The sequence below is a fragment of the Somniosus microcephalus genome, unplaced genomic scaffold, assembly GCF_052327205.1.
Source record: "Somniosus microcephalus isolate GS21.2 unplaced genomic scaffold, FLI_Smic_1.0 unresolved_chr3, whole genome shotgun sequence".
Taxonomy (NCBI): Eukaryota; Metazoa; Chordata; class Chondrichthyes; order Squaliformes; family Somniosidae; genus Somniosus; species Somniosus microcephalus.
Window position 1 is genome coordinate 30,372,070 of NW_028225181.1, and position 12,884 is coordinate 30,384,953.

Genomic DNA, 12,884 nt, shown 5'->3' on the forward strand with positions numbered 1-12,884 from the left:
TAAAGCTCCATCTACGCGGTCCCATCAAATAAACACACGGCTGGTAGTGCACAATTTAGGTACAAAGTAATACTCAATGTACACTGCCCCATCAAAAACTGCCAGGGCAGCCATGATACAGTTTATCTACAGACTAAAGCCCACTCTTCCCTGTCCCATCAAACATTCCCAGGGCAGGGACCGCACAGTTTTAGATACAGAGCAAAGTTCCCTCTACACTGTCCCATCAAACACTCCCATGTCAGGTACATCATAGGTTAGATACAGAGTAAATATCCCTCTATACTGTCCCATCCAGCACTCCCAGGGCAGGTACAGCACCGGTTAGATACAGAGTAAAGATCCCTCTAGCCTTTTCCATGAAATTAGAGAGGCGAATGCGTGGCTCAAGGAGTGGTATGGGAAAAATGGGTTCAGATTCCTGGGGAACTGGCACCAGTTCTGGAGAAATTGGGATCTCGACCTTGGGATGGTCCTCACTTGAACCGTGCTGGGAACAGTCTTCTGGCGAGTCATTTAACCAGGGCGGTAGAGAGGCTTTAAATGAAATAATTGGGTAAGGGATCAAAGTTGGGCAGATATGGTAAGTCAAACAGTAGAGGCAAAGCAAGAAGGAAAGGTATTAATATGTGAAATTATAAATAGATTGTGATGGGAAGGGATGGATCGTAAAAATCTAAACGTAAATGAACTGATAAGGCTAGAGGTTACAAAATCATAATCAGGGCCTGATAATCTACATCCTAGGGTACGTAACGAAGTGGCGCTAGAAATAGTAGATGCATTGCAGATCATCTTCCAACATTCGATAGAATCTGGAACAGTACCCATGGATTGGAGGGTAACTAATGTTACCCCACTATTCAAAAATGGTGTTAGAGAGAAAATGGGGAATTACAGACCGGTAAGCCTGATATCAGTAGCGGGGGAAATGCTAGAGTCCATTATAAAAGGTGTAATAGCAGAGCACTTGGAAAACAGTGACAGGATCGGACAAAGTCAAGATGGATTTACAAAAGGTAAATCGTGCTTGACTAATCTACTGGAATTTTTTGAGGATGTAACTGGTAAAATAGATAAGGGAGAACCAGTGGGTGTGGTGTATTTGGACTTTCAGAAGGCTTTCGATAAGGTCCGGCATAAGAAATTAGCGAGTAAATTTAAGGCACATGGGATTGGGGGCAAGGTATTGACTTGGATAGAGAACTGGTTGGCAGACAGAAAGCAAAGCGTTGCAATAAATGGGTCTTTTTTCGAGTGGCAAGCAGTGACTAGTGGGGTACCACAGGGATCGGTCCTTGGGCCCCAACTATTCATAATATATGTTAATGATCTAGACAAGGGGACTTGGTATTATATCTCCAAATTTGCAGTCGACACAAAGCTGGGTGGGCATGTGTGCTGTGAGGAGCATGCTGAGAAACTCCAGGATGATTTGGACAGGTTGGGTTATTGGGCAGATGCATGTCAAATGCAATATAACCTGGATAAATGTGAGGTTATCCACTTTGGTGAGAAAAACAGGAAGGCAGGTTTGGAGAAGGGGAAGTGCAACGAGACCTGGGTGTCCTTGTGCACCAGTCGCTGAAGGTAAGCATGCGGGTGCAGCAGGCGGTTATGAAGGCAAATGGTATGTTGGCCTTCGCAGCGAGACGTTCTGAGTACAGGAACAAGGATGTCTTGCTCCAGTTGTACAGGGCTTTGGTGAGACGACATCTTGCGTATTGTGTGCTGTTTGGTCGCCTTATCGGAGGAAGGATGTTCTTGCCATGGAAGGAGTTCAGTGAAGATTTACCAGGCTGATACCTGGGATGGTAGGTATGTGTAAGATTTGCAAAATTGGACATTGTCCTATGAGGGTCTATTGATAGAAAAGGCCTTAATTTTTAAAGACTGTTCTAAAAGAAGCCCAGGAAAAGGGGCACACAAAGTGGCCGCCAGACCCCGTGACCAGCTTTTGGGACACTTTAAAAAGGTTCCTGCAGCCCACAGACCGCTTTTTGTAGATTCCATGTTCCCCCGCAGGTGGCATAATTAGGAGGTGGGACATACTGTGTCACCACTGCAGTGCCCCACTACCAACATGGACAACACGGCTGGTGTCCGGTCAGTGACAGCAGTTTCTGTTTCAAACCCAAGGCAGAAGTTCAGGTGGCCCAAGAGCGAATTGTCCCTATCCCTGAACCTTCCTCTGTCCATATCACTGTCAAAGAAAATTCACCGATCTGCAACGACTCGTTGCACATTTTGGCTATATCATTCCCCCTCTCCCTGAACACCTCACCAAGATAATAAAAGCCGTTGCCGTTTCACAGAAACATTTTTACACGCTGGAGCAGAAGACTCTATAAATAGGGGCAGACATATTAGATATAGTGACCCCACAGTGGTGGGACCTGTTCACTAATATAGAAGTCCCTTCTTGGATTAGGATAGCCTCCCACATCCTTGTGGTATGTCAGATTTTTATTGTGATTTATTTACTCTTTTTACATTGTAATAGGGACAAACGTTTCCAGAAGTATGAGAACAGAGGAGAATGGAGGGAGCATTAAGTGCGGGTAGACGCGGAGACACCCGTTTAAATTTTGCTGCTAAGAATAGAGTTAAAGTTTTCCTCCCTCCTCTATTTTTTGATATTATTCATCTGTGATTTTGCGTGTATTTTATACTTTATTATTTTTATTGAAGTTTATTCATGTGTGTGTTGTTATTAATAAAGATAATATGTATGAACCAGGTGGTGTAGGTGTATTAGGCCCCCTCCACACCTGGAAATGTGTGTGTCAGATTTTAACTCCAATGTATTGCCATCTATAGATGCTTAATGTATACTGTGGGTTTTCTGAAATGGGAAATGCATATGTCGTGGGGTCATAGATAGGTAAATACAGGGGATAATTTGTTTATGGAGAGTCAGAAAATTTTGCTCACCCAGAATTGTGATACTTCAAGCAAGATATTGTATCATCAGGGGGGACAGTAAGATTCGCAAAATTGGACATTGTCCTATAAGGTTCTATGGGCAGAAAAGGCCATAAATTTTAGACTGTTTCAAAAGGAGCCCAGGAAAAAGTGGCACTCAAAATGGTCGCCAGACCCCGTGACCAGGTTTTGGGACACTTTAAAATGGTTCCTGCAGCCCACAGACAGCTTTTTGTGGATTCAGCCCACAGTAAGTTCTGGAACAAAGTTGCAGAGAAAACAAGGCCAGACAGAACGCCATACATATGGATTGGATGCAGATCCAATCAGATCGGCCTGTAGATAAAGGCCATCTAAATATTAAATATTTACCCAGACAAAGGGGAACAGTTTCAAATTCATAGGGGAACATCAAGGCCTATTAAAGACAATACAAGGTCATTTCAGACCAGAGATGGCAGTTACCAGCCATCCCGAAAATACTTTAACACAGAGACTACCCTGCTGTGATACAAGCCCGCCAAGAATTAAACAAAGACTAACCTTGATATGGCGGGAGATAAGGCCTTCATTGGGAAGTATAATTGGGGACCCAGGATAGCTATCGGTAGCTTGCCTTTTCGAGAGCCATTGAGGAGCGAGGCTTTTTTGTAGCCGTTGGAGAACGACGAGGCTTTAGGTAGCCTTGGGAAGGCTTGCCATCCCAGAAGGTAGTTCGAGAGGGAAGATCGAGTCCAGACCCGGGGTAGTTATTGGGAGATCATCGACCGACCCCGGGCTGTAGACGAGAGGAAAGGAACGTTCAAAGAGGAAGAAGAGGCGAAAGGCCCTATAGAACGGGTAGCCAGCATCGAGTGCAGGAGCACAGAGACATTGGGACTGTGACCACCATCGTGGTGTGATGGAGCACTGAGAAAATGGTCTGTGGGCGAGACGATGGTCGGCTTGTCTTGCTGACGTAAAGAAGCCATCATCTTGAGCAGCCTGCTGCTCCTGCAGACCAACAACCACGTGGAGACCGAACGCCTGAGAGGGCCAAAACGCAGACTTTCAATACCATATACTTTCTAACTGGATTGGTGAGCATGTTTCTGGCCCCTCATAATTTGACCTAGCTAGGTTTAGGGGGTGGGCATTTTAGGGGATAATTAATAATGTGTTGTTGCCCCTCGATGTTGTGTGTGTTTCCCCATTTCATGGTGACCATTGTAAAGTATATTATGCCCGCTTGTATATTGGTTAGTACTGTATTATGATTTGTTTCTCCCTCCCATGTACCTTTGTTGGCTTACATTCAATTTTTCCTTTATGCAATAAAATTTCATTTTGTTTTCATTAAACTTGGTCTATAGAGTATTCTCTGCATTGTAGTTCCTACCTCAAATTCCAGTGTATAGAACCTAAGGGGTGAGTGGGTCAAACCACTCATAAAATTACTGTGCAAGAGAGAGAGGCCTCTAGAGCGAGAGAAACCTCGGTGATCTGAACCCCTTACAAATGTTTTATGAGGAGAGATTGGGTCGATTGAGCTTGTACTGGCTAGAGCTTAGAAGAATGAGAGGGGATCTCATTGAAACTCATAAAATTCTGACAGGACTTGAAAGGCTGTTCCCGATGGTTGGTGAGTCAAGAACCAGGGGTCACAGTCTTAGGATAAGGGGTAGGCCATTTAGGACAGAAATGAGGAGGAACTTCTTCACCCAGAGAGTGGTGAACATGTGGAATTCTCTACCACAGAAGGCAGTAGAGGCCAATTCATTAAATATATTCAAGAAGGAGTTGGATATATTTCTTAAGGCTAAAGGGATCAAGGGGTATGGGGAGAAAGCAGGGACTGGGTACTGAATTTGGATGATCAGCCATGATCACATTGAATGGCGGAGCAGTCTCGCAGGGCCAAATTGACTACTCCTGCTCCTATCTTCTATGTTTATATAAAAGGACAAAACTAAAGGTTCTGCATCTGAATGCACGTTGCAATTGGAACAGAACAGATGAACTGACAGTGCAAATAAAGTTAAATAAGTTCAATCTGATAGCCGTTACAGAGACATGGCTGCAGGATTACATAGTTTCTGACCTGAATATTGAAGGGTACATGACATTTATGAAGGACAGGAAGCTAGGAAAATGTGGTGGGGTGGCTCTGTAATAAATGACGGTATTAGTGCAATAGAGGGGGGTGACTGAAGTTCTGGAAACCAGGACATAGTTAAGGTTTAGTTAGAGATGAGAAATGTTAATGGCAAGAAGTCACTTGTGGGAGTGGTGTACAGGCCCCCTAACAGTAACCACACGGTGGATGGAATATAAAGAAAGGAATAGTGGTAGCTTCTCAGAAAGGTATGGCAATAATCATGGAGGATTTTAATCTACATATAAAATGGTAAAATGAGATGGGCTAAGGTAGACTAGATGAGGAGTTCATAGAATGTTTTCGGGATCTTTTCTTGGTACAGCACGTTCTGGAGCCAACCAGAGAACAAGCTATACTAGACCTGGTATTTTGCAACAAGATAGGATTAATTCATGACCTCATAGTGAAGGCGCCCCTAGGTAGCAGCGATCATAATACAATTGAATTTTACATTCAGCTTGAGGTAGAGAAGAGTGGGTCCAGGTCTGGTATTTTAAACATAAATAAGAGCAATTGTGAGGGCATGAAAGCAGAGTTAGCTAAAGTGAACTGGCAAATTAGGTTAAGGGATAGGTCAATAGTGTTGCAGTGGCAGACATTTAATGGGATATTTCAGAATACACGGAATAGATACATTCCAAAGAGAAAGAAAAATTCAAAGGTGAGGATTCACCATCCGTGGTTAACTAAAAAAGTTAAATATAGTCACAAACAGAGTTTCTATACATATTTAAAAAGAAGAGTTAACAAAGTGAGTGTTGGTCCTGTAGGAAGTGCGTCTGGGGAATTAATCATGGAAAATAATGAGATGGCAGTTGAATTGAAAAGAGATTTTGCATCGGTCTTCAATATAGAAGATACAATTAACATCCCAGAAATAACTGTAAATCAGGAAATGGAAGTGAGGGAGGAAGTCAAGAAAATGTCAATCAGCAGGGAAGTAGCACTGATCAATTTGTTGGAGCTGCGGGCTGACAAGTCTTTGGGTCCTCATATACTTCATCCTAGGATAATGAAAGAAGTGACTAGTGAGATAGTTGATCTGTTGGTTTTAATTTTCCAAAATGCTCTAGATTCGGGGAAGGTTCCATTAGATTGGAAAATAGCGAATGTAAATCCTTTATTCAAAAGGGGTGGGAGACATAAAGCAGGACAGTACAGGCCAGTTAGCTTAACACCTCTCATAGGCAAGATGTTGGATCCAATTATTACAGACGTTATAGGAGGGCAGTTAGAAAAGTTTAAGATAATCAGGCAATATGGTTTTGTGAAAGGGAAATCATGTTTAACCAATTTATTGGAGTTCTTTGAGGAAGTAACATGTGCGGTGGATAAAGAGGAACTGGTGGATGTACTGTACTTAAATTTCAAGAAGGCATTTGATAAGATGCCACATCAAAGTTCATTGCGGTAAATAAAAGCTCATGATGCAGGAGGTATCATAATTGCATGGATAGATGATTGGCTAGCTAACAGGAAACAGAGAGTCGGCATAAATGGGTCATTATTTGGTTGGCAATATGAAACGTCTAGTGTACCACAGGGATAATGATGGGGCCTCAACTTATTACAATTTATATAAATGAATTGTTGAATTGACCGAAGGTATGGTTGAAAAACTTGCTGATGACACAGAGATAGGTAGGAAGTAAACTGTGAAGAGAACATAAGGAGGGTACAAAGGGATATAGATAGGTTAAAAGAGTGGGAAAACATGTGGCAAATAAAGTGTAACGTGGGAAAATGTGAAATTGTGCATTTTAGCAGGAAGAATAAAAAATAAGCATATTATCTAAATAGTGGGAGATTGCAGAGCTCTGAGATGCAGAGAGATCTGGGTGTCCTAGTGCAAGAAGCGCAAAAGATTAGTATGCAGGTACAGCAAGTAATTAGAGAAGCCAACAGAATGTTATCAATTATTTCGAGGGGAATTGAATACAAAAGTAGGGAGGTTACGCTGTAGTGATACAGGGCATTGGTGAGATCACATCCTGAGTACTGAGTACAGTATTGGTCTCTTAATTTAAGGAAGCGTGGTGGAAACACCAGAGGATTACGGAAAATTGTATATAATTCCTTTTACAGCAATGTAGTACAGCTGGGGGCTGCAACTTTAATGTATCTGTTAATTGTACCAGGGCTTCTTTCCTGTACTTCTTGTGATGACGTCATGCCGTCCGTCACGTGATCTATCAACGGTGGGAAGAACGTGATGACGTCATGACCTTCTAGCCGTAGAACTCGGAACCTGCTTGCGGTTGAGCTTGGAACGAGCTGGCAGTTGAGCTCGGAACCAGCTAGCAGTTGAGCTCGGAACCTTCTAGCAGTTCCAGAGAGGCTGTCAAGCAGACCAGACCTATTTGCATTGTATCCTACAGTTTACTGTAGAGCTACGTTTGTTCATTAAATTTTATGGTGTTTGATTCTCTGAGTCGATCTCAAATCCTCAGCTAGGAACACCAGTTCCTACAGAAGGATGTAAAAGCGTTGGAAACAGTTCAGAGAAAGCTTCCTAGAATAATACCTGCAATAGGCGGGTTCTCTTATGAGCAAAGGTTGGACAGATTAGCCTTGTATGCACTGGACTTTAGTAGAGTAATAGGTGACTTGATTGAAGCATATAAGATCCTGAGGGATCTTGACCGGGTGGAAGTGGAGAGGATGTTTCCTCGTGTGGGAGAATCTAAAACTAGAGGTCACTGTTTAAGAATAAGGGGTCGCCCGTTCTGGACAGTGATGAGGAGAATTTTTTTTCAAAGAGGGTTCAAAGAGCAGGTCTGATGGGACTGAGAATCCGGCGTGTCAGAGACGGGATAAAATGGGAAGCTTCAACAATGATTGGAAATGTGAGGAACTTTACGTAGTATTTCATCAATCCTGGATTTTTCCGAAGTGAGAGCCTAACTGATATTGGGAGCTGTTGAACATCTGCCATCAGGCTCGGCCTTTGATGTGACAAGTTCAGCGGAGCTTAACTCGTAGATAAAACTTGCCAGTACCTCACCCTGGAGTGCTTGACACTTACATGTAGAGGGATCTTTATTCTGTATTGACGCCATGTTTTACCTGAGCTGGTTGTGTTGATGAACCAAATTGGAGGGAGCTTTTCTCTGTACCTAACCCGTGCTTTACCTAGCCTGGGAATGTTTGGTGGGACAGTGTAAAAGGAGCTTTACTTTGTGACTAAACCACTGTACCTGCACTGGAGGTATTTGATGAGAGCTTTACTCTGTAACAGAGGATTACTTTGGATATACAGCACAGAACCAGGGCATTCGGCCCATCTAGTCCATGCCGGCATTTATGCTCCGCTCGAGCCTCCTCCTGTCTTACCTCATCTAATTCTTTCAGCATAACCCTCTATTCCCTTCTCCCTCATATGCTTATCTAACTACCCCTTAAATGCATATATACTGTTCACTTCAACCGCTTCCTGTGGTATCGAGTTCCACATTCTCACCACTCTCTAAGTAAAGAAGTTTCTTCTGAATTTCCTGTTGGATTTCTTGGTGACTACCTTATATTGATGGTCTCTAATTTTGCTCTTCCCCACACGTGGAAACACTCATTCTGTATCTATTCTATAAAATCTTTCCTCATTTTAGGGACCTCTATTAGGTCAGCCATCAGCCTTCAAGAGAAAGGAGACACAGCCTATTCATCCATTTCTGATAAGTATACCCTAGCTTTTCTGATAACATGCATGTAATTCTTCTCTGCACCCTCCCCATTGCCTCAATATCCTTTTCAGAATATAGTGACCAGAACTGTACGCAGAACTCCAAGTGTGGTCTCACCAAGGTTCGATACAAATTTAGACATAATTTACTACTTTTCAATTCTACCCCTCCAGAAATAAACCCTAGTGCATGGTTTGCTTTTTCTTATTGCCTTATTCATCTGTGTCGCTGCTTTCAATGATTTGTATATTTGTACTCTAAGATCCCTTCGCTCCTCTACCCCATTTAGATTCATATTTTCCAAGTAATATGCGACCTCTTTACTTTTCTTATCAAAATGGAATAGCTCAGATTTATCTGTGTTAAATATCATTTGTCAGTTATATGCCCATTAATGAGCCATCAGAAATATATAATAAATAATATCAATCAGTAATGCAAATGTATGTCTACACTTATAATACTTAAGTCTCCCCCCTGTCTCTCCCTCCCCCCTCTCTCTCTTTGCCGATAAAAAGCCATTAGGCCCAACCAGTCCATGACATATTCCAGGTATCAAAGCCACTGGGATCTGCCTCAGAGGAGCAGGTGAGGAGGACTAACACAGTTATTGTGTAATACTGTAATCCAGGCACCATTTACCGGGCGAGGATCACTAACACAACACAGGCCGGGAATGGAGCCTGGGCCTTTCCTGCTCTGTGTGTGGGGTGTCTCAGTACCCACTACGGGAGGGGACATTTCAGGGGTGGAGCACCACTCATTGTGAGGGTCTAATTGCCGCCTCTCTCCCTCTCTCTCTCGCTCTTGCAGTTAGTCTCGGAGTTTGTGACTGAGCAGAATGACCCGCTGGACCTCCTGCTGCTGGTGATGCAGGAGATTGAGAACTCAAGTATTTATAATGCTCAGCAGCGCGGTAACGTCACCCGTCGGAGCAGAGGGTAGAGCAGGGGGTCAAAGAAGCATAGGCCAGTGATGGAGCCTGGGCCGTTCCTGCTCTGTATCTCTGTGTTTGCGGAGGGCGGGGAGCTCGGTACCAGACCGGGTGAGATCAGGCTAACTCAGCACAGGCCGGGGTTGGAGTCGGGATCCTTTCCTGCACAGATTCTGGCCCTAATCTCTCGTGTTTTCCCACACCAAGCCCCAGCTGTGGCAGACCTGGTGATGTCGGGGACCTGGGCTGAAGGGTTGCTGACCACCGAGATGATCGTTGACGCATCGCAGGCCCACAGTGAAGCCAATTTGTCAATCGAGTTCATCGCGAGATGGCAGGTTTGGGGATGCACCACTCAGCATTGTGGGTACAGGGTCACTGAGACCGGCTGTGGTAATCTGGGATGTTATGATCAGGGTTGTCCACCAGGTGGTGCTGTAGCAAATGCTGCTGCTAATGTCAGAGGTTGCTTCCTGTTAAGGTCAGGGGTTAGCTTCCTGCTAAGGTCAACAAAGGTACAATGCCTGAAGCAGGCCTGACTGGTTGTCTCACAGTCGTTCAATAAAGTACTCGTCTGAATCCTCATACCTCGCCTCTTCGAGTTCCTTGTCTCACTGCATGGATTTGTCACATTTGGCGAGGAGGTAAAACAGGACCCTGAATAAGATAAGTCTGCCAGGACGTTTAAACAACAAAATCACGAGCTGCAGTTAGCTACCAGTTGGAAGTGAGCATGGCTGCCACGGTAGGAACGGTCTCAGCTTTTGTTATTCAGGCACAAACTTGGGAGGAATACTGTAAAGTGTTGGGTTATTTTTTCGAAGCAAATGAAATAATGATGCCGGAAAAAGGAAAGCCATTCTGCTTAGTTCAGTGGGGAGACAAACCTACAGTTTGATGAAGATCCTGCTCAGTCCTTAAAAGCCTGGAGACAAATCATTTGTTGAATTAGTGGCTGTGCTAAAAGAACATTTCAACCCTAACCCTAGTGAGATTGTACAGCGGATCAAGTTCAATTCAAGGAACAGGAAAGAGGAAGAGAGTGTAATGGAGTATGTAGCGGTGTTGTGTAAATTGGCACAAGATTGCAATTATGTGAACAACCTGAAGGAAATGCTGAGAGATAGGCTAGTTTGCGGAATAATTGACGACCGAATGCAGCGCAGATTATTTTCCGAGACTGGGCTTACTTATGGAAAAGCATTGAAACTTGCTCAAGCCATAGAATCAGCGACCTGTGATGTAAAAGATATACAGGGTCCAGATAGGGCTAATGCTACGCAAGTTTCAGGTCAGGTTGTTGTGCACAAGTTGAACATGCTTCAGAAACCGCAACGTGAGCATGTTACAGATGCAAGGGCGATCACCTGGCGAGTGAATTCCGGTGTCTGGAGGAAAAGTGCTACAAGTGTGGGAAACAAGGACACATAAAACGAGTTTGCAGGGCAAAATCACCTGTGCAGGAATCAAAACCAAAATGGGGAGGACAGCAAAACCAAGGGAGAGAAGTGAAAAAACATGGAGCACACCACATCAGCGGGGAAGCTGAGGAAGAAGAGAACATGTTCATATTGTATGTCATGTTAGAGAACTTTCCAAAAGTGTCTCCTATCACATTGCAACTGACAGTAAATGAATCTAAGGTGAAATTTGAAGTGGATACAGGGTGCGGCGTGACCATAATGAATTAGGCAGAGTACTCAAAATTGTGGAACGCTGCAAAAGTTCCAGAGTAAAAGCCTTGCTCCCTGCATCTTAAAACATATACAGGTGAACGAGTAGCGACATTAGGTACAGCTAAGGTAACTGTGCAACACAGGGACACAGTGGAACAGCTACCTGTATTTATAGTATCGGGTACCACACCAAACCTGTTAGGTCGGGGCTGGATAAAAGAACTTAAATTAGACTGGGGAGCAGTACATCAAATAGATGCAGGCAAACAGGTGACTTTGCAAGAAGTGTTGAGTGAACATGAGAATGTGTTCAAGGAGGAACTTGGCACATTTATGGCCCCCCAGCTAAGATTTATCTAGACAAGGAGGCACCGCCAAGGTTTTTTAAACAACGACCTGTGCCTTATGCCATGAAGCCAAAGGTAAAGGCTGAGCTTGACCGTCTATTGAGAGAGAACATACTGGAGCCGGTGAAATGTTCGGAATGGGCAGCTCCCATAGTACCTGTTTTAAAACCGGACAATTCGGTAAGACTCTGTGGAGACTATAAATTGACAGTCAATTGACAGTATCCTATTCCCAAAACAGAGGATCTGTTTGCAAACCTGGCTGCAGGAAATAAATTCACAAAGTTGGATATGAGTCATGCCTACTTGCTGACTACTCTGGATGACGAATCAATGAAGTATGTCACCATTAATACACACATGGGCTTGTTTACATATAACCGCTTACCGTTTGGTGTCTCATCTAGTCCAGCTATCTTCCAGAGGACAATCGAAGGTGTATTGTAAGGGATTCCACATGTTTCTATCTATCTGGATTACATTCTGGTGACGGGAAGAACCGACCAGGAGCATCTGAGCACTCTGAGAGAGGTACTACAGAGATTTGAGACGGCAGGGTTCCAACTCAAGAGTACTAAGTGCACATTCCTGGTGAATGAGGCAATGTTCCTGGGACACAGAGTGGACGCCACAGGGCTCCATCCACTCAAGGATAAGGTACAAGCACTGCAGGACGCCTCTGCTCCTACAAATGTGGCTGAGTTAAAATCTTAGCTGGGACTGCTGAACTATTATAACAGGTTTTTACCAAACTTGTCAACTGTGTTAGCACCTCTTCACAAAGTACTGCGCAAGGAGACACAGTGGCAGTGAGGAGAGGTGCAGGGGGTTTCATTTGAACAGTCCAAGAAACTGATGCTGTCATCGCATGTGCTGGTTCACTACAATGCAGAGAAAGACATCATTCTCTCTTGTGACGCTTCACCTTACGGTGTGGTGCAGTTCTTTCACACTGCATGGAAGATGGAACTGATAGACCAATAGGGTTTATGTCCCGAACTGTAACACCAGCGGAAAAAAACTATTCCCAGTTAGACAAAGAGGGGTTAGCAGTAATGTTTGTGTGACAGAGGTTCCACAAGTACATATATGGCAGGAAGTTCACCAAATTGTAAGGGGTTTTGATCGCCGAGGTTTCTCTCTCTCTAGAGGTCTCTCTCTCTCTTGCACAGTAATTTTCCGAGT